A 22,748-nucleotide genomic window follows, 5' to 3' on the forward strand; every position below is an offset into this window, starting at 1 on the left:
AAACAAATGATGTTTCATGATTTTATACTGACAGAAATATTTAAAATGAAATTAAGCAGAAAGCTGCAAATACTCAAGAAACTTCCCAAACAATCATCACAAATCTGAAGGGACACTTGTAATTTTACCATTTATTACCCGTATTACGTGATCAATAAGTAGATACAAGCAAGTTGTCAATGCCCTGCATCTCACTCCAAACCACTTAACAGAGATGGTCATTCCTAATATTTACACAATGACAGTTTCTAGCATGGATTTCTGCTACTAATATTTTCTAAAGCGACAAATATCAAACTCCGGAAAAACTCCTTCGATATGTAAAGTGACTGTCTTGGGTGGTAGTTGTCCTGGGTAGCAGTTTCCCATGATGGCCATAGTCCTTGAACTGAACTAGAATAATGTACGTTAATTCAGAAGAACAAATACATTCAACTGATGCACTACTGATTCAGTGTGATGTACTAATAGAAATTATTTGAAAAGTAGCTTCCACAGCTGAATCACAAAAAAGAAAATAAAAAAATTAAAATAAGTCTTTCAATGAAAACTTGGACTAGAGGATGAAGTAAAATGCACATAAAACATCTTAACGCAAGAGTAAACCTTAGTCTCTAATGGGAAAAAGCAAAACCAGAATGTAGACAAGGGGCCTCCCATAAAGACAGAATCTCACCCATTTCACAAATAGCCAGCACAATAAATTCTAAAGCAGTTTGTCAATTCTGAATAGTACGTTCAACTGCTCATCAATCAGAGTATTTTAAAGAAATTACAGTAATTTTAAATTTTTCAGTTTACAATTATGCAACAACATAAGAACACAAAGCAAGAATATTTAAACCATGGAGAATATTAGGAAAAATACAATAAATAATCCTACTGGTAGGTATTAAGGTACATTAATGTATTTTCAATACCCTGGATCATCAAGCATATAAGAGCAAATGTTAGGTACTACATCTCTAACTCCCTCTGTAGCACTGAACAAAATCCAGGTTTGCTAAATGTAATTTCTATAAAACCCAATTTCCGCTCTCATGTTTATATGCTATAATTTCTGTTTACTAGCATCACAGTATATTAATAACTAGAGATAAAATGGGAACAAGACTTACTTAATATTAGTGGGTGAATGACATCTATAGGCACACTATCCCACAGACTCATAACTCTCCTCAAATATCTCTCATAGGATGCAGTTGCATATTTCCCAGCCATTCTTCACTACAGACCCTGCAAAACAGCGAAGGAATACATTAGTTTGTACCAGAGATGTACTTCATATTAAACAAATGGTTACAAATGATATAAAAACTCAAAATCTACAGCCACCATCAAACACAACTATTGGTTTACCTATGCAATCTTTCAAATAGACTGAGAAAGGACTCTTGATAGTTCAAAACAGTATGACAAATTTTAAAAATCATTTGTATTTTTAATAACTAACAAACCTGGGGTCTTAACATTACGATAAATCATCTAACACCAGCTGGAAACCAGTAAAAAATTCAATAGAATTGTATATGCAAGGCACTGGCGGCATTTGTCCTCTGTCACGAGTCAGGTGGAACAGTTATTGACCCAAGCTGGGTCCCTTTGACGTCTCAGTTTTCTTCTTACCAACTTTGAGTGAGGACGTCTTGTTCGTTCTCTCCTCCCTAAAGCCAGTTCTTTGTTTGACTGCGTTTCTTTCTGTTTTGAATAATCATGGATTCCCTTAACCCTTTTGATAGCTCTTCCTCTAAATCCAGGAAACCTCAGAGGCTGTGCCCTGGTGTAGGAGGTTTCACTTGTTCACACTTCCTAGCCTCCATGAATAAGGATCCTCATTCAAATGACATTTTCAAATCCAAAACGTGATGACCTGGTTTATTGGTTTATTAAATTACTGCCGGGCTCCTTACTCCCTTTTAGTCTTTTACTAATTGATTTCGTTAATCAATTAGTAAATATGAGGTTAAAATAGGCAGCCATGTACTTATTATTTAAACTGAACTTACACAAGTAGTAACCAAAATTGGTCAAAGTTAATGTAAGTGTGCACGAGTTACAGTAGTAGTAATCAAGAGGTTCATTTTTGAAACGGCTCTTTTGTGTGTCTTACTTTGTCTACGGTTAAGATTGTTTTAAGGATTTATATGTCTCTACAGTACTATATATATATATATATATATATCTATATATAATATAATATATATATATATATATATATATATATATAATATATATATATTTTATAACTTCCTTCCTACTTTCAACTTGCTCTCTAGACGGATGTTATCAGTAAGATGTGAGCTACCTTTTTGATATGGCTCTGGTATTATAAAAATCTCTTCCCAACATCATTAAATGCTGGACAATAAAATACAATATACTCAAAATTGCTGCTTACCTTTTCGGTATAAATACTTGTGTAAACTAAGTTGTATCAGTAGTACTGATATGGATGTATTCATATTATGGTTCCATGGCTCGTTCTAAGTTGGCAGATACGATAGATCGAATGATTGAGTGAAAATATGTCTAACAATTTGTTGCTAGCTACCTACCATCACCTGATGCAGGGAAGTTGGTGCTTGTATATACGGACGCCTTTTGTGTTTCTGCTGCCTGGTTAGGGGTTCACAAATGCAAGGTGTTCAATGGAACCTTAACTAAATTACTTTTCATCATCAATGGCTGAAATATACTTACCTCAATGAACTTTATGATAAGCTTTGTTTTAACTTTGGGCACTAGATATTTTTATCCTGTTTAATTATTCTGTGACTTACGGGATTTTAGTCAACAACATCTAAAACCCCAAAAGCTAAACTGTTATTGCAATATAAAATTTAGCCCATATCTAAGCACTGGGACCTATGAGGTCATTCAGTGCTGAAAAGATTGAAACAATTGTTAGGAGAAGGTGGAAAGTAAGACAGAAGAAAGGGAACATGAGGTACGTACAATAAGGGTGGTTGCAGTAATTGTATTGACAACAAATGGAACATTATTCCTACTTAGTACTATTGTTCAATCTTTAATAATTCTGCCATAAACTTAAGGAGAGTTTAAATTGCTTAGTTATATCATCAGCTTTATATATCTGAAACTCTGACATGCCTTTAGTCATAAAGAAAAGAAAATATTTGTTACATCCACTCACAGGAGAATTGCAATATTTACTGGAACTATAGAAACTTTGACCCAGAAAGTACCACAGGGATATTTCACTATAGAGAACAAAATTTTCTTTTATAAATTGCATTCACTGTACACTTTTTATATACAGTAACAAGGTTTGCTTAAATACCATGAAGACATATTTAAATTTATATACTACAAAAAGCTTTCTTAAAGCTCATTTGCATAAAAAGTACTGTTTCAATACGTAAACAATGCAAAACATTCATGAATATAAAAATACTCAAGTTACAATATATATAATGAAATATAAATAAATATAAAAACATAATCACAGTATATACAAATAAATTTACAATTACAGTGAGCAGGCATTACTTTACTCCCAATATGAGGTAGCTATTCTTGTGAAGGCGAAATCGTATAAAATCATTAGCTTCCGTGACTTAACCGTTAATGCCGTCATGTCCTGGTTATGCCAGTATATATGTAGGTATAACTGAATCACGAAAGTTTGGAACGTGATAAATGCAAAAATAAAGGTATAAGCCACGAAGGAAAGTGAAACACTGGAGTAGCTTCAAGATCTTTCGACTCAACGTCCTTTACTTAGCAGACTGACTGACATACGTGAGAAACTGAGAGGACAAGGAAGTGACAGATAGGGATTATATATATATATATATATATATATATATATATATATATACAAAATTAAAGGAGCCCATAGAAACGCCAAAATATAGAAGTAAGTACTATATTTCGGAGACTACCTGAAGAGAGAGACAGCAGTCTCTGAAGCATAATATTTTCTCTCTTTATTTTGGCGTTTTTATGGGATCCTTTTATTAGATGGAATTCTGTTGTAACATTTCTACCAGTCATATATATTTTGGATGGTGCTTTCACGGAAGTACACATTTCAACCAGTGACGAAGTCCAAACTTCTGTTGGCCTTGATAATTATTGATTTTTTGCTGTAGAATTACTAGTAGGAGTCTGAGAGCTCATGACAACAAGGTTCCGCTTTTCAAACCTTTATTTTTCAACAGCGACTTACAACGACTGACAAACTTGTGGTACTATCTGGGCGACTTTTAGTCACTGAGCGTGTAAGGCAGTGAAGAGAGGCGATTAGAGTGGTGGGATAGTACGGCTAAGTGGTCCAGAAATCAAATGAGAAGTAGTACTAAGACCTTTAGTTGGAACTGGGATAAAACCCTACAGCTAGACTTATACTAGACTATGAAGCAGTAGCTGGACAACAAGATTGAAGAAAGTTGGAATAGCGGATGCAACTAAGAGTCAAAGGACGCTGTAAACACTTCGTTATTGCATACACCTAGCCTCTTTACAGGGTAGTACATAAGGGTATAGCTACGCAGCCCAATACAAGGAAATGAGCACGTGATTGACAAAAATGGAGAGTTGGCCTCCACATACGTATATAACTCTATAGAATAGATGTCACTTGCACAAGCGTCACAAGGTTTCTAGATAAACTACAAGCTTGCTAAAAGCCACCAAAGGAAATATGTAATGAGAGAACTTTTAAACAAAGCCATTTCATTCTAACCCGCTAATTTAGGTACGTAAACATTGAAAGGCTCAGTGACAGCACGCTATATATACGTGCAACACTGAGAGGATATCGTTAGACCGATAAAAATGCATCAACAATAAGTAGTACTTACCGACAATGAGACTAATAACTATACCCGTCAATGAGACCATAATACACTTTTAAAACACCGTAAATTAAAGTAATATACTATATCTGAACGACAGTTGTATCCATTATTCTTTTCTCAAAGGAAAAAAATTATGATTCGCGGCAAATCGCGACGTTGCGCATGTGCCTGCCGCCTTGGGTCTACCGGTCCCAGGAACCCAGGATCCCGTGAATCAGTCCATTCATTTATTAGCGACGGTGCTGAGTGGTCATAATAACGTGGAATCGTCTGCTTGTCTCTGGATTCAACACCACACAGATTGTTTTATTACTTCAAGTCGTGAGTATTTAATGCTGACAACATAATTCAAAGACCTTCATTTTATCAAAGGGTATTCATAACCATTGCAACTGGCTTAGTCTTGCACGCCACATTTTATTTATTGTCTTTTCGTATTTTGCCCACAGTCGCAACCTATGTACATTTTCGCTTACTCGAGGAGTAAGCCTACAAACTACTTTGTTTTTGTTGTTGTTTGGAGGGTTAGTTACAGATACAGGAATCTAGGATAGGATATTTATGAAATATTTATAAGAATGAAAATGTAAACAAAAATGAATAATGTGCACATTAAACAATACAGAAAAATAATTTCTAATAAAATATATCGTATTCTTTCAATTTTCGTTGCTGAAACAACAGACTATCTGTCCATAGATTTTAGCACGTTTTAATTTATCTGACGTAAGTGAATTTAGAGGCTATATTTCTGTTCGATTATTTTGTGTTTTCACTTATGACATAGAACAAATGAACGTGTTTAATTTGTGTCCTTTTTAGTTAGTATGAGTAGTACTAATTATGAGTATTCATTACGAAGACCACTCCATGTTAAGTTAGGAATATAACGTCTGCAACTTATGCGTCAGTGGAAAATCTTGCACGTGTCCCCAGTCAGCTGGAGGTGGGATCACGCCTTTTATTCAGAATTAGGACGTGATGTGCTCTTCGACCACCAAATTCCATCCGTGTCTTCGATATTAGGATTCTCAAAGAAGAGTAGAGAATCAATTAGACTCAGAAGAAAAAGATAAATAAATAAAAAACTGCAAACGTAGACTATTCTCTGCTAATATCGAAACCCAAATCTAGCATTGTATTTTAAAGTACTTGAAAGATATGTAAATATTTGACGGACATTCAGAGCAGAAAGTAGGAATATGTTTTAGTACTAGAAATATATTTTCATATTAGTTATTTATTTTCGTACTAGAAATATATTTTCGTAGAAGTTATTTATTTTCGTACTAGAAATACATTTTTGTATTAGAAATATATTTTCATACTAGATATATATATATATATATATATATATATATATATATATATATATATATTCATACTAGAAATATATATTAGTACTAGAAATATATGTTCATCCTTGAAATACATATTTGTACTAGAAGTATATTTTTGTACTAGAAATACATTCTTGCACTAGAAATATATTCGAACTAGAAATACATTTTCCTACTAGAAAGACATTTTTGTACGAGAAATATATGTTGTTCATCATAGAAATACATTTTGTACTCGAAATATATATTTATTTGCACTAGCAATATATGTTCATCTTAGAAATACATTTTCATCCTAGAAATTTATGTTCATCCTAGAAATACATTTTGGTACTAGAATTACATTTTTGTCTAGAAACATTTTTTTTGGTACCAGAAAGACATTTTCGTAAAAGAGCTCTTCCATAGGGCTTTCTTAAACCCCCCCCCCCCCACCCCGCCCCCAACAGAACGGAAACAACAAAGTAGTTTGTAGGCTTACTCCCAGAGTAAGCAAAAATGCTTTTTAATAATTTACATCATAGGGTAAATTGACTGATAATTGTTAACTGTTTTAGGCTGAATTATACATTTGTTTTTAAAGAGAAAAATAGGGAAGATGAATTTTTGAAGGAAAATGAGCGATAATTAATCTTTAAAGAAACATTAACATCAAATGAATTTGTAAAGGAAATTAATTTTTTTAAGAAAATTGAAAAAAATAAAAAATACTAGCAAAAATGAATTTTTAAAGGAAAAATGTTCAAAAATGCAAAGGAGAAAGAACAGAAATTAATTTTATAATAAAAAAATAACTTTTTAGAGAAAATTTACAAAAATTACCATTTGAAGGCAAAAAACCAGAAACGAATTTTTAAAAAGAAAAATTAACAAAAATAATTTTTTAAGCTCGATATAAAAGGAATATGAGATGAAACAGTATGACTCGATAAAAAACAAATATTAAAAATTCATAAGGAATTAAATAGTACAGAAATCTTGAGATGAAACGCCCTGATTACGCTATTTCCAATTCCAGAGTAATTATGACTGATTTTAAGAAAAAAGTTTGCAAAAGTAAAATTGGAGATTTTATCGAAATTTTTTTTTTTAATTTTAATTTGCATGTTTAACAAATAACCAATGATTTTAGTTCCGGCAACGTTTGTTAATCGTTATTTTTTGTCATATTTTGTTATACCACAAACGGATAACATCAGCATAAAATGCATGTTCTGAAATATAGAATTTGACCCAAAGGCCTAGCTCATGAGCTGGGACCTATGAGGTCATTCAGCGCTGAGAGGGAAACTGACAGTTAAAAAGCTTTGGAAGGCGTAACAGGAGGAAAACCTCAAAGCAGTTAAGCAGTTGCAAAGGACCTTAAGTAAAGCCTACAGTATTCTACGTGAGGTGCACTGGTGGTACAGTACCCACTTGCTGGGATGTTCAGCAGATGAATACAACAACCACCAAGTGTTTTTGCTTGAACTATCCACTTGGTTATGTGTTAACTTTCATCAATTACAACTTTCTTAATGATTCAACTTTCTCATTCCAATAATTCACTATGCCTTCGTTATGTTCTGGTGAAATACGTCCATTAATATTATACTAACAATGTTAACATTAAACTACGTGACAGTCAGAGCTAATTCCGTGCTCATGCGTGCAATTATTTCGTGAGAACCTCATTACTTGCTGCCACCTCCCCAAAAAGCATAAGACGCAAGTAATTTAAGTAATTTTATGTCGTTACTGTCAGTAAAGATTTCAATTTAGCTTATTTTCTTTGCTTTAAACTGAATTTAACCGAATTGAATATAGAATTTGGGGCTTAATGCAGAACATAAACTTCGCTTGGTGGAAACATTAGAGAACACTGTTCTTGAATAAGTTCACTGTTCTTCACGCTTCTAGTGTTATTACTGAACACTGAACAATTTCTTTGGTTTTCTGTGTATTATTTTGATGACTTATTGCTTCTTTTCCAGTAATAATTTTTCAGATAAATGCAAAACGCCTTAACCTGTTTCTTCAACGCAGTCAAGTTTTCTGTGCAGCATATAATGCTGTATGAGTTACGGACCTTGAACCTTTCAGCCACAGGACAGCGGGTGGTAGCTTGTCTTATGGTGTTGCCAGACACACGACGGCTGACGTTAACCTTACATAAAATAAAAACTTTCGAGGCTAGAGGGCTGCAATTTGGTATGTTTGATGACTGGAGGGTGGATGATCGATATGCTAATTTGCAGTCCTCTAGCCTAAGAAGTTTGCGCTCACTCGCAGGCGTTCTTTGATGCCTATTATTAAGTAAATGCTACCAGAATCCCAGGCATAACGAATCTTGTTAAAATGGCAGGGAAGTCAAAAAAGAAAATTAAAATCAGACAAGGAAGACATATCAATTCAGACACAATTCTATTCTTATCCTGATGATTCTAGCAGGAAAAAATATACGCGCGATAGAGCGACAATTCACTCTGGTATGCCAACAGTCGACCACAACAGAAAAACCCAATTACGAAAAATAAATCAATCATGGTAAAAAAAAAAAAAAAAAAAAAAAAAACTGCTTGTCTATACTAGTATAAATTACAGTTAATAAAAAACTTCAACATGAGAAACGTTTAATTCCATAACAAATACCACAGCAGATACCGTCTGACGCATGTATCATCGATTTTATAAAAAAAAAAAAAAAAAAAAAAAGTATAGACAGCAGGCGAGAGAAACTGTAATTGTCGGGTCATTCTGTAATTTGCCATCCTGTAATATGAAGCGTCCATTATATGTATCACCATCATTTGTAATACAGGCACACACACAGACAGACACACGTTATAAAGTATTATTTACATACAATCTTAAGTTCGGTTACGTCAAAAGATATACGTGACATTTATTTTAAACCCAGACGGATGGATGGAAATAAACCAGATACCTTCACCTTAGTGGTTTATATGTTTGGTTTATTTTGGTCTTCATTCTTAAAACCTTAAAAACTTAAAGGTTTATATCTCGTAAGCTTTGATTATTAATTTGGTGCCTCCATCCACAATCCTGGAGCTGTCTAAGCAAAAGCAATAGTGCTATCAATTAAAGAAATAAGTTTTTACCATGACAATGATTATCTTGCTGTCGGGACAAAAACCATGGTGCTATCATCACAAAAGGCATGGCCCTATTATGGCTATTGATCATTGATGCTATCATGGCAATTGACCATTGTCATTGTGCTATCAAGATAAAAGTCGTGGTGTTTTCATACTTGATGGCCATGTTGCTATCAAGACAAAAGCCACAGTGCTATCATGTCAAACGACCATGGCGTTATGATGTCAAATGACTACGGTGCTATCAGGACACTTTCCATGATGCTATCAAAACAAAAGCCATGGTACTATCAAGAGAAAATCGGTGAGGTTATCAAGTCAATGACTATGGTGATATCCTGGCAAATGACCATGGTGCTATCAAGACTAATTCCATGATGTCTTCAGGACAAATGACCATGGTGCTATCAAGATAATCAATACATTATTTATGGAATTTAAATCAATCGTAGCCAATCAAAGCCATTTGAGACACATTCATTAAGAATATTTAATCAATCGTAGCCAATCAAAGTGATTTTGGAACCGGTCTCCCCCATCGGGCATCTTAAAAACCTTCGTGTCAGGGAGCCACTTTAATTAAAACAAAAAAATAATTTTTTTTAGCTTAAATGGTACTTAAATGTTCATTGCTCTACTCGTGAAATATTGTAGATCTGTCGCGCAGTATTTTATTTCCTTTTTCAATTTTAGCAAAAAAAAAAAAAAAAAAAAAAAAAAAAAAGAAATAATCCCAGCAATGTTTCACCAATATGGTACAATTTTGCCGTAATAAAATTCTCGAATGTTCTATAAACGTGTATATTCCCCTTTGACGTTTGTAAACATACATACAGGCGCCATTGCTTAGTCCGGCACTTAAATCTTGACTCAGAATAAGGCAATGTTTACAAATGCACCTAGACGTCGATTCATACTGTTGCAGGCTTTTAAGGTATGGGTCGAGCTGAATATAGCACTGGGACCTATGAGGCCATTCAGCGCTGAAATGGAAACTGGCGGTAAAAGGTTTGAAAGGGGTAACAGGAGGAGAACCTCAAAGCAGTTGCGCTATGAAACAATTGATACCCGACGGAGAAAAGTAAGGTGGACGAGAGAATGAACAGTTACAGTAAGGGGTCGAAGGCACGCTGATAAGAACCTTCAAGTAAAGCCTACAGTGCGCTTTGAGCACGCAAAAGGAATAAGGCAAGCAAGTCAATCTTTCAATCATGGGAGGGTTTGCCACTTAATGCAATAGCGTGACCAGCAAGTCGGAAAGCTCTCTCGCTTCGAAGCAATTCCAAACATTTTTTCTCTAATGGAACTATGAGAAACGGCTAGGCTCGTGACGGAGCCAACCAAACGCATTAATTTTAAGCAATGCATTGCTGATTAATGTACAAAAGACCAGCATGAAACTGATCTGAACTGATTTGTTTATACTCAAACCGCCACGAGTAAGTTTCGCCTGTTTGACTGATCACCCACCATCCAACCATCAAACATACCAAATTACATGACTGCCATGGCATACGTAATATCCAATCACTTTCAAAATCATCAAACTTAAAACTGAAATCCAACCAGGCAAGTAGCGAGTCGCTGTAGTCTTTATTCACACAAGTGTTTGAAGTGTCCAAAGCCTAATATTGAAGTTGTGTTTTTTTTTAAATAAAAGCACTTAATCACAAAACATTGTGTTCAAAACCTATTTTGAACCTCAGCTCAGGTGGAAATTACTGAAACATTAACTATTGCACTGCAACACTTAACAGACATGAAGGCTTTGTGCCGAGAATTCTCTCGCAAATCCTAAATTAACTTTTCAGTTTAACTTCTATATATACTTAGGAACGCCATACACACACACAAACATACGTATTCTCACATTCGTTCTGATCCTTCCATTTAACTATTCCTGTGTTATCTCTTAATTCTTCGTTTATCTATTTTGCTCCTATTTACTCCAGTACACACTTCACTGAGACCAATTTTCGACAGATTTTTTTTGTCCGTCATTGAGGAAAAATAACGCCATATAAAAAAAAAAAAACACTTTCCATTTTTAACCACCGGAAAATTCGACCATGTCAAATTAACGATGCAATTTTTATTCTAACTTTAAAAGCATATACACAATTCACGTGTACTAGTTATTTGGGGACCTCTCTGAAGTTACGTTTTAAGCAAATGAACAATAGCACCATCTGTCAATTTGTTGGGTGCTACGTACGTCATCTCAGGCTACAAATGGTGACCTCAGTCACAGTTCTTCAAATTTGAATGGAATGGAGTTTATATATTTATAACCCCCATCCAGGTTCTTACCCCCCCCCCCCTCTTTTTCATATCAAATCAACCAAAGCTGATTATTCTACTATGATAAACTTCTGATGTGAGACGAATATGTATTAGACTTAATCTAGGCGCACGTTACATTAAAACCTTATAAAGTTTATCTCCTTTATTTAACTTAAGAGACTTACCACATACAGCATGTAGAGCAATTTATCTATTTATTATTTGAGTATTTATCTATAAGAATGGTAAATAATATTTTGAACTATCATAAGTCAACAGTACAATTTCTTTCTGCAACCTATCCTCCTTGAGTCGAGTTTAACTAAAGCAAATAGCCTATGCTTTCTTAATTAATATCTACATAAATAATAATACCTGATCATTCTAATTATTCTGATATATAATAAATTTCGTTTTAATTTTAGTGGTCTACTTTCAGAAAATGCAGTCCTTCAGCTGTTACAGAACAATATCGATATTGGCTACACTGATGAGAACCTTCATAGCGATCATCGGTCAAGGAACATCTATTACAAACGACAGAGCCCTGTTTGCTAAGGTAGTAAAGTTCAAGTTAATCCTTTCTCTACTTTTTATATTCAGTAACGTCCTAAGATATAAGAACCGTCAATTAATTTTGCCAGGAAGACTTGGAATTTTTACCGCAAATATTATTTCTTGTACGTAGGTATCCTAGGTGAGATTCAACCTGTCAGGTACTTTAGCTAAAAAAAAAAAATAATAATAAAAAATAATCTAAATTAATGTCTTACAATAATGAAATGAACATAGCACATTGAATAGTTTTCCTTTCTTTCTTGGCTAAACATGACCGGAGGAACTCTATTGAGAATAAAATTAACAAAATCTGTTTAGTCAATTTGAGCCGTCAAACAAAATTAGTCGAATTATTCGCGGAATGACTGTGTCAACTCCATCACGACAGTTCGATTAATTTGTATCAATAAACTTTTCAATAAAACGCCTGACTTCAACTAAGTGAAAAATACCGTCGACATACGAGACTGTTCGTGAACATACCAACAGCGCAGATCAATTAATGATCAATGCGCTCCACAAGAAATCAATGATATAGCTTCACTGGTAATGAGCCCAGTTCCCGCCATAATCACTGTACAAAGATTATGTACAAATAATAGCACGGCCAACGAACGAGTCCTCCTGGCAACAGCCAAAACACCTACTATTAGGTGCCTCTACTTACTTAAACCATCAACTTCTTTCTCGGTGTGTGCTTTAAAGGCCATGCTCGCTTTAACAAACTTAAACATGCATAAGTCAAAATTAAGATAGTTCTTTTCCTAAATGACCTGGGGAATATAGGCCTAATTATAACTTATTGACACGCAAACGGCAGGATAAAATTGTTTCGCTTTCGTACAATTAAGTGCACAATTTGCTTTCATTAGAGGACAAATATTAATAATGTTAACAGGGGCTTGTCACGGATAGACTAAGCAAATAAATAAAGAAACAGAGTGAAGACTGGGGGCCCAGGGGGTCCCTGTTCTTGGGGGGGAAAATGGACTAAAGAAAGCATTAAAATTCAAGCATTTTTAAATCATAGCTGAAATATATCATCAGGTTTCCAACATACTATATGCAAAATTCATGATAAATAAGTGGACTACTGTGATTTTTAACCACTTTTGCTGGGCAAAGGCCAGTGTAGGGAAAGACGTAATATAGTTCTTTTTTAAATTACAACCCTTACAAATAACAAAGTATGTAAGCCATATATCCTATATGGTAACTTATTTTTTTACTCTATATTTTAAATAGCATTAAGTAATATTCTTTGGTAAAAAGCTTGTCTAATTTATTTGCATAAACTTTACTCAAAATAAACTTCGTTTTTGACATTTTTTTCCCTATACAAGCAATCATGTTTGGGTCGTCTGTCAATAGAGCCAAAGATCGACCAGACCACACTCCTGCTACAAAATCTGATAGTCACACCATTGCTGTGCTTTCGTCTTTCTTCGATGGTGTCTTGAAATCCACTTTAGTAAACTATCAGTTTCAATTTTACAACAGCTTTTTAGTTTTGACTTTAATCAAATCAGAATGCTTTTTGACGGGGGACAAATATAAAATATGTTCACTTTATTTTCAATGTAGCCACAAAAGAGACATTTATCTTCATTCGAGATTTTCATCATAAGCAATGCAGCCTATCTTTGGTATAAAGTATTTCATAAACATATCTATAAACTGTATCTCTGCTCTTCTTATCAATTAAAGAGCGGGTACATTAACTCTACCTTTGGTTTATAGTCTTTACAGTTCATAAGTAACCAGTATATTTCTTTAACAGACACCTTAGGAAGATTCTTTAAACGATATACTTTCCATAAAACATCAACCATCTCACTATAATATGATGTGATAAAAATAGTAGTCTATAATTTTTTTTCAGTTTCCATCAAAACACTAGCTTTTATTTTACAATAGAAATACATAATTTCAAAACCATAACACTTACTTATAGAAATCTTGTTAAAAGTTCTGAACATAATGGCTTTCGATTTATGTAGAATATTCATCATTCCTAGCCCACCTTCTGTCTTTGGTAAAAATACGGTATTTCTTGCAATTGGTTCACAGCTTCCACTCCATAGGTATCTAAATAAACTCCTCTGTATTCATTTTGCACAATCCTGTGGAACTGTATATACATACATGTGACACATACCGCGTTTTTGCTAAAATATTACAATTAATTATAATACATTTTTGAAACACTGTCAGCTTCCTATTCCTAAATATACCTATCACTTTGTTTATCTTACTCTCTAAATTACTCCAATTTAGATTAACTCTGTCTTGATAATTATTGCTATGATAAATACCTAGTATTTTACAGGACATCCATTTATTGGTCATGCTGATTTATTTCTCCATTTCCCAATGCCTAAAATTGAAGTTTTATTTCTGTTCAGATTTGCACCACTTTCCTTTTCATAATCTGCGATTATATTAAAACATTCTAATATTCCTTTATCGCTATTAACTATGATAACGAATCATCAGCATATCCTAGAACAGAAACCTTTAAATTATTTGGCAAATTCAATGACATGTTCTACAAGTTTCATTTTCATCATCCTGTGAAAGGGTTCCCGGTAGATAATATACAAATTCATGGATAATGGACATCTTTGCCGTACCGATTTGTTTATGGGATTGGATCAGAAATATTACTACACTTTCAGCGTCTGTATATAACATTTGTATTAGCTGAATGAAACTAGGGTCAAAACCAAAGTTGCTCAATATAGCATATAAAAGGTCATGATCCACACGATCAAAAGCTTTAGACCAGTCTAGATTTATAAACGCAGCTTGTTTATCATTATTATTTGTATAAATCATAATATCTCTCATAATGGAATTCAAGTTGATAATTGACCTATCATCCGCATAACTAAACTGCTCGCGGGAAATAATTAAATGTAACACATTCTTCAATCTATTAGTTATTATTTTCGCTGTTATCTTAAAACCCACGTTTAACAATGTTATTGGCCTCCAGTTTGTAATAAAACCTAAGTCTCCTTCCTTCGGCGTAAGCGTTATTATTCCTTTATTCATTTTAGAGATGGTCTTACATCTAAGGATAAACTTTACTATGCTTACAAAATTGTTTTTTATTTCCTTCCAAAACGTTTTGTAAAACTATTCATGGACTTTTACCGTCTTTCATCCCCCTCAATACTTTCAATACTTCAGAATCTGTCACTTCTAAGGTTAAAATATCATTCTCATTCCTATCAATAACTTTATCTACTAAATTCAATAACAAGTCTTGATAAGACTTATCGCATTTCTCTTTTTTGAAAAGCTTTTCAAAATGTTCCCTTATATTTAAAGTAACAGCTTTAGGGTTTACTATTTCGCTGCCATCATCCCTCTTTATCTTATTTACATACGATTTAGAGTCTTTCTCCTTCCCTAACAGGTTATGCTGAAACTTGTTCACCCTTTAATTTATCATCCACCTTTGCTCTAATTTTGACCCCTTCACAGATCTCATCTTGAATGCTATTTATTTTTAATTTCAAAAAGTTCACTAACAAAAACTTGTCCTTATTTAATACACCTTTTCCTATTTCTTCTTTCAACTGTTACTCCAGTAAATTCAATAAGCCATATTTTGCTTGGTTAATTTGCTTAGAACATGTGATAAAGAAAGATTTCAGCCGGGGTTTTGCATATTCCCACCAACACAAAATATTTCCAACTCTGTCTTTGCTCCCCTTAATATTATTCCAGGTCTTAAGAAAATTGTCTCTTACAATATCTTTATCTAGAATATTACTATTAAGTTTCCAGTACCCTTTCCCTGGAGACACTACATTTTCTAATTTCAAGGCTAATACTCTAATACAATGGTCAGTCCAGCTAACAGGAATATTTTGAATATTTGGCACAAGGTTATGTAAATTTTTTAAATAAAACCTATCCAGCCTTGAGCCATAATTCTCCCTAAGTATACTCCACCTGGTGGTGACATGAAACCCAAGCATCTATAAGTTTCAAGTTGCTTTTCACGCTTACTAATGACTTTGATAGAAGTTCACTATCTGAATTTGAACAATCTCTCATACAGGTGATAGAATTCCAGTCACCACCCATTATGATATTGCTTATATTGTTCCTTAAGAAATATAAAATATCTGTATTAAATAATTTCTCCCTTTCTTTTCTCTTACTATTCCCAGCAGGAGCTACACACTCAATAATTGAATAGTGACGTTTGAATAACGACAATTAACACTCATAACATAACCATCAATATCGTTTTCAAAATTCAAAATTTCCACAGTAGATATTTTATTTGAAAGGAGAGCTATTCCACCCTTAAGCATTTGTGTATAATTAATCGAAACTTTGCAGTATTTTTCAACATATTCCAGTTTCCCTTCCTCTTTTATATTGTGCTCTTGAAAAAAAAAGTTATATCTAGTTTATAAAGAACATAAAGTTTATTATTTTAATTTGCTTATTCCAAGTATCAAGTCCATTTACGTTAAATGTAGCTACATTTAATGTGGATGAAATGATTTTTGTATATTATTTAAAAAACATATATAATACTAGGTTAAATTGCTTTAAGCTTCTTAGTTCACTTTCCTGTTTCATCATCTGATGATAAAATGTGTGTTCAGATTTCGCATAACATAATTTAAAAAGAATATATAACGTAGTATAAAGAGAGAGAGATTATCTTTGTCCGTTCGAAGCTAGAATTGTTTCAGTTACTTTTCATCATCTCTAGATTAAGGGAGCTGGCAGTCTTCGTGTTGTTATCAAAACATGTCAATCTTAATTATCGCTCGATTTCTGTCTTGTTGAAGGGGTACGTACATGAGTATATATATTAGGGCTTGTGCCTTGTATGATAAGGCGCCCTATGAGGTAATGTTAGACTAGCGATAATCTTACGCTAAGTCGGTTGGTATTGCACTTCCATCTTCAATGGAGTGTCTGGGGGTTTGTAGATCATTTACGAAGTCGGTATTATCTTGTTGGTTATTACGACGATGTGTTAAACTCATGGTGAGGAGGTTCTTGTAGAAAACACGAAATATAAAAATATATGTATTCTTCTGAAGTTTTACATGCTGAAGATCAGATATGATTGTACAAGTCTTCTAATAACGATAGCTTGATCGCTTCTGCCAATGATGATGGCTAATCCTATTCCTCTACATGATAAAGCTTAGGTAAAGAGGTACAGGTCTTCTAATGACGATAGCTAACTCTGTTCTCCCTGTCTACCATCTCTGTTACAAGTTATGAAGGAACAGACAGTAGTTCGAACATATGAACATACATACAAATGACATAGTTACATACGAACACACAATCAAATGAGACACGCTACAGATCACGTAGGCCGTTTGAATTATAGGTCGGGGTAGTTGTCTCAAGCAGGGAGCTTGGACTAATGTTTATAAACAATTGAATGACTACAGGTGACGGCATGTTATCTTAGCCTACATACTTATTGTATACGTCATCTTTAGCGTCTCTAGTCTGATCACATTCCTGCAAGCAATCTTTTATATATATGGACTAACATTCCATATTTTTATTATGTAAACACTTACATTAGCTCGGTCAGCTACCAAAACCAGCTACTGAATATTACTCAAACTTGACTTGCATTTGACTTATAGGAGTGTGATACAGACACTATGTGAATATATATATAAGTAAATAAAAATTCATTGTGTACATGAATTGATTCAAGTTATAAAATATAAAACAATGATATTGGTAAATAATAGTGATCACAGGATATATAATGATACAGTTTTTTCACTTCATCTCATTAAGATACATATGCTACAGAAAATACTAATGTACTCTGATAATTGCATAGAATGAAGATTAACATGATAAAAATCATATTTTAACTGATAAAAAATTTCATATATGAATTGATAAAAATTATTAATGTTTATGCTGATTGATTCGTTGATTTTTATGCTAAATGTTATATATCTGATACATTAATCAATATACTAACTCATATAACTGCAGATATTGGTAAGATAAAAGGTAACAGATTGATTATAGGCTACCTGATTTGTTTATACATATGTATATGGATTCATATAATTATGATTAATATATGTGCACTTTAAATAGATTCCTATTGCGTACACGCAAAGATATATTTCGATTCCGTTATTTATGATCATTTATATATAGATTCCTAGTGCGTACACGCAAAAAATATATTTCGATTCTGTTATTTATGATCATTTATATATAGATTCCTAGTGCGTACACGCAAAAAATATATTTCGATTCTGTTATTTATGATCATTTATATATAGGATACATGATACTTTATATATATAGGATACATGACCGAGGTTATACTACTTCACTTTTAACTAGCGTTCGAACAACTTTTCGTCCATTACACAGTTCCAGACAACCACCTATAGCCCAATGAAACGGCCTATTTCACAGGGTTAAAACAAGGGGAAAATTTGCCTGGGCGGGTCCAACGTTCTATTTTTGCGCTCATACTTATTCTCTGCATCCTAAGCTACACGATTACGTTCGCGATGAATAAAAAAACATCCCCAGCACGAGTCCTTCGCCAGCAAAGTAGAGTTGAATATCCTTCGGGTCGTAATTGTCGGAAGTATGTCCCATTCGTAGTCGATTCCGACAGCCGCCAGAGCATTCCGCATTAAAACGAGATTAACGACGAGATACGGTGTCGGTCGAAGAAGTCCATGAAATTCCTTTCACATTGTAGGCGGTTGTTACTCGACTGTAGTCGTCCGCTGCGAACGAACGATTTTTTGAAGTTGCGATGTGAAACTCTCGTACTGCAGGATACTGTAACCAGGTTCCATTAATCAGCCTGCAAGTGAAATTATACTTGTCACAAGGGCAAAGTAAATTCAGACGACATCCAAATACAGGGGAGGGAAGAGAGCCATTTAGACCAGACTTAACCCACATGAATTCGCTGATATTTTGGAATTCAAAAGAGTCCGCTGTACAAACTTTTTTATCCATGGCATTAACAATGAGTGAACCTATCCAGGTCTATGATGACTGTAAAAATATCCATAATTATAACAAATAAACAGATATCAATACAAATCCCAAAGAAAATTCGATATTACTGGTAGTAAATTACTAGACAAAGAAGTGGAAAACGGAGCTATTTGTAAGATTGCCAGGCAACATAAGAGTCAAAGAGAAGATTAATCATGATTCTGTATTTCTCTATGCTAACTGAAATTAAGTTGTGATAAAATCTGATCCTATGTGCCCCTAACAAAAGTTTCATATTCAATTTTCTCGCGCGCATCCTCTGAGGTTAATTTTAAAAACTTTATTAATAGGTAGGAGATGCAACGAAAAAAACCCACTATGTAACTAATTTCTAAATAAACTTTGGGTTTTTCAAGAAAATGTGACATTTTCCCATGAATGTTTTTACTTGAATTGTAATAGGCTAATGTTGCAAGTAAATATTTCACATATATATCTTTGATACTTTCTAAATGTCTATGAGGTTCAGAAAATTAATTCATTTTGTTGTTATAGAAATTCTATTTGCTTATTTTTGTTATTAATTTTAAAATGATTGCAACTCCTTAGCTAAAGTTGCATTGCGCACACGATAGACACTTGTACCTAACGTCTGCCATGCCCATGAGAAGTTCGGGCTAGGCAGTCCTTTCTCCAGTCAATCTGCTTTTGCAAGCGCGAGATGAAGCCTGTGTAAGCAGATTATTGAGGTTAAAAGGAACAAATACTGATACGGCAATGATGACGTCGTCACTTGGCAGGAGATTGCTCTCAGCCAGCTAAGAGTTACGTTACTTGCTGTAATAAATACGACTTTAGGATAAATTTATTATCTTTTAATACTCGACCCACACGAAAAGAATGTCTGAAAAAAAAAAACAGTACCAAAATTGAACAATATATTAGTTTCATGTTGGAAATCTGCATAATTGTAATTATGTGAAATTAAATATTCCTTATTCAAACTATATGAAAAAGGTTTCCATACAAATTCTATATATATTATTAGCCCTGTATAAGATTCATATAGGATTATTCCATAGATAACATTTTCACTTTAGACTACTGACTTTAAAATCTCTTTTATTCTATTTATTTTTTTATTTATTTATTTATTTATTATTATTTTTTTTTTTTTCATTGACTACGAATATAAATCACCGGGACAGACAATATGTCAGTAGGTTTTGATATGTGTTTGAACTTTTAGCTTATTTGTCATTACTAAAGCGTTAAGTTTGAGTTCAAATCTTTACGCATATATATTTTTGGATATTTAAATTAACCTAACGTTTTGCTTATTGATTTATCGTGATTCCTTTTTTATTATAATTTGTAACCCTTCCGACTACTTACGAAGTGTATTATATTGACTCCACTTGTATCCATATTTATTTTATTTTTTTCATATTTATTTATTTATATATTTTTTTATATATATTTTGATAAATTAATGGTTGGCTTGAATATGTGGAAAAGTGTTCTAGCGGCGTACCGTATAAGGCTACTTGCGGCATCAATTCTATAGATACAAGATATAAATGATAAAGGTATTTAAAACCGCGAGAACCGCTATAATCCAGTTCGGATCCAATATCACGAGTTGTAACTCGTAAGACATTGACACTTCCTATTTAATTATCAGTTTATTTCTACCAAACCGATTGACTCTGGGTGATAAAAGATATTTATTGGTTTTTCTTAATGGAAAGGAATTCACACCACGTGTTATGGAGATTATTATTGATTTACACCACCCGAGGTCAGATTATCAGTGTGAATTCCATGTTTACTGATTTAGCACTCATAAATATTCCTAATGCACTCAATTGCGTGTTTGTTTTTTAGTGCTATTACTTCTATATAACGTGTCAAGGAACTATTAACACTAAGAAGTGTTTTTTATTCCCTCTGTCAGACTCGTAACTCTGTTAATAATTCTAAGTATATTCTTTCAAGGATTGATTTGGCGGGACAGGATAGGCCCCTAAACTGACAGGTGTCTTAGTGTATCCCTTGTTTTCATGACACGGGTTACAATTAGTTATGTGCTTTTTTATATCTGTAAGCATTGTAGGCCAGTAAAACAGTGATTTGGCTTTCTGTGACATAGTAGGGAACCCTGGATGACGGAATGCAACCAGTTTATGACGATTGGTATTGAAAGAGATTATTACTACTACCTGGTTCGTTAGTCATCTGCTGTGTTCTTCGGGTTTTCCTCGTCACGGTCCTACATATAATATTACATTTGATTACATTATTCTGATACACATACTTTAAATATATTTTTGCTTAGGGTTTCTGCTCGAAGTGTTTATTGGTTTGCTTAGCCGCTGACCCTGTTTCCGTTCGAAGTGTTTTATTGTTTGGTGTTTATTGTTTTGCTTATCACTGTTGACACTTGCTTTGTTCAGTTGTAACAGTTCTGCGCTCCAACCCAGATATTCAATGGTCGCGATCTCTTGGGTTAAGGAATTTTCTTGTTTAGATACGGTTTTAACAATAGGCACGGATGTTTCTATATCTTTTAGTCTAATTAATGGTTCTTTGCTGTATGGTGCGGGATTGCGGGATAATTGCGTCAGCTATGATATTTGCTTTCCCAGGTAGATATCTTATCTTGGCTCCAAAGACCTGAATGATCATTTGTCACCGAGTTCCTTTTGGACTGTGATTAAAGCCTTTGAAAAACTCGGTAAAGGACTCATGTTTCAGTAAGGACTTTTATCAGGATAGCCATAGATTATGAACTTAAAATGTACTAGTGAGTTAAAGATACCTAGCCCTTCCTTGCTTATTACTGCATATTTACTTTCAGAGGGCTTTAGTTTACGTGAATAAAAAGCTATAGGAAAGAACTGTTTATCATATTGCTGAAGTAGTATCCCTCTTACCCCTTGTCTGAGGCGTCTGTTGCAATAAAAAAAAAAAAAAAAAAAATTCCTTATTTAAATCAGGGATTTTTAAGTTAGGTAAGCTGCATTATTCCGCTTTTAAGATATCGAACGCGTTGATGTTTTTAGACCTATAATAAATCTACGCCCTTCTTCGTAAGATCTGTTAAAGGAGCTGTCATGATTGAAGAGTTTACATATTTACATACGATTGTAATAACCACTACAGCGCCAAAGTGCTGTATCCCCCCTTTACGTTAATAGGTACCGGAAAGTTATGAATAGCCGACACCTTACCTTTAAGACCTTGACAAGACACATAAAACCTAGATAAACATGTTCGTTTTAAAACTCACATTTAGATATTTTACTCTGAGATTATTTGTCTTTGTCTCTGTAGCACTAGCTCTACTTTATGTGAATGTACTTCTAAGTATTAGAAAAGATTACAAGATCAACCATATAAGCAGTAGGGTATCCCCTAAAAGTCTCCAAACACTATATTGTAATTGGGGTGCAACGTAAGCCGGAGGCATACGTAAAAATAAAAAATTGATAATGTCCCCTGAGTGTTGAAAAACGGTGTATGAGGTACAATCACTTAGGTAATGGTATCTGTAAAAGCTTTTAAAGTAAGTCCAAGCTGGTGAAAAATTTATTCTAACCTAACAGAGATAAGATGTCGTCGCTACATGGCGCTGGAAACTATCGGGA

General features: G+C 33.7%; 2 long non-coding RNA genes across 2 annotated transcripts in view; one reads left to right on the forward strand and one right to left on the reverse strand.

Moving 5' to 3' along the window:
- Positions 1-5,004, reverse strand: part of LOC135216698 (uncharacterized) — an 8,377-nt gene extending 3,373 nt beyond the window's left edge. The window contains exons 1-2 of the long non-coding RNA XR_010314891.1: positions 4,827-5,004; positions 1,119-1,236 (exon numbers count right to left, since the gene is read on the reverse strand). This is a non-coding gene — a long non-coding RNA (uncharacterized LOC135216698). The remainder of the gene's footprint in view (positions 1-1,118; positions 1,237-4,826) is intronic.
- A 27-nt stretch (positions 5,005-5,031) lies between these two features.
- The window catches only part of LOC135216699 (uncharacterized), a 36,189-nt gene continuing 18,472 nt past the window's right edge, over positions 5,032-22,748 (forward strand). The window contains exons 1-2 of the long non-coding RNA XR_010314892.1: positions 5,032-5,144; positions 11,984-12,103. This is a non-coding gene — a long non-coding RNA (uncharacterized LOC135216699). The remainder of the gene's footprint in view (positions 5,145-11,983; positions 12,104-22,748) is intronic.

This window comes from Macrobrachium nipponense, chromosome 6 (assembly GCF_015104395.2).
Source record: "Macrobrachium nipponense isolate FS-2020 chromosome 6, ASM1510439v2, whole genome shotgun sequence".
Taxonomy (NCBI): domain Eukaryota; kingdom Metazoa; phylum Arthropoda; class Malacostraca; order Decapoda; family Palaemonidae; genus Macrobrachium; species Macrobrachium nipponense.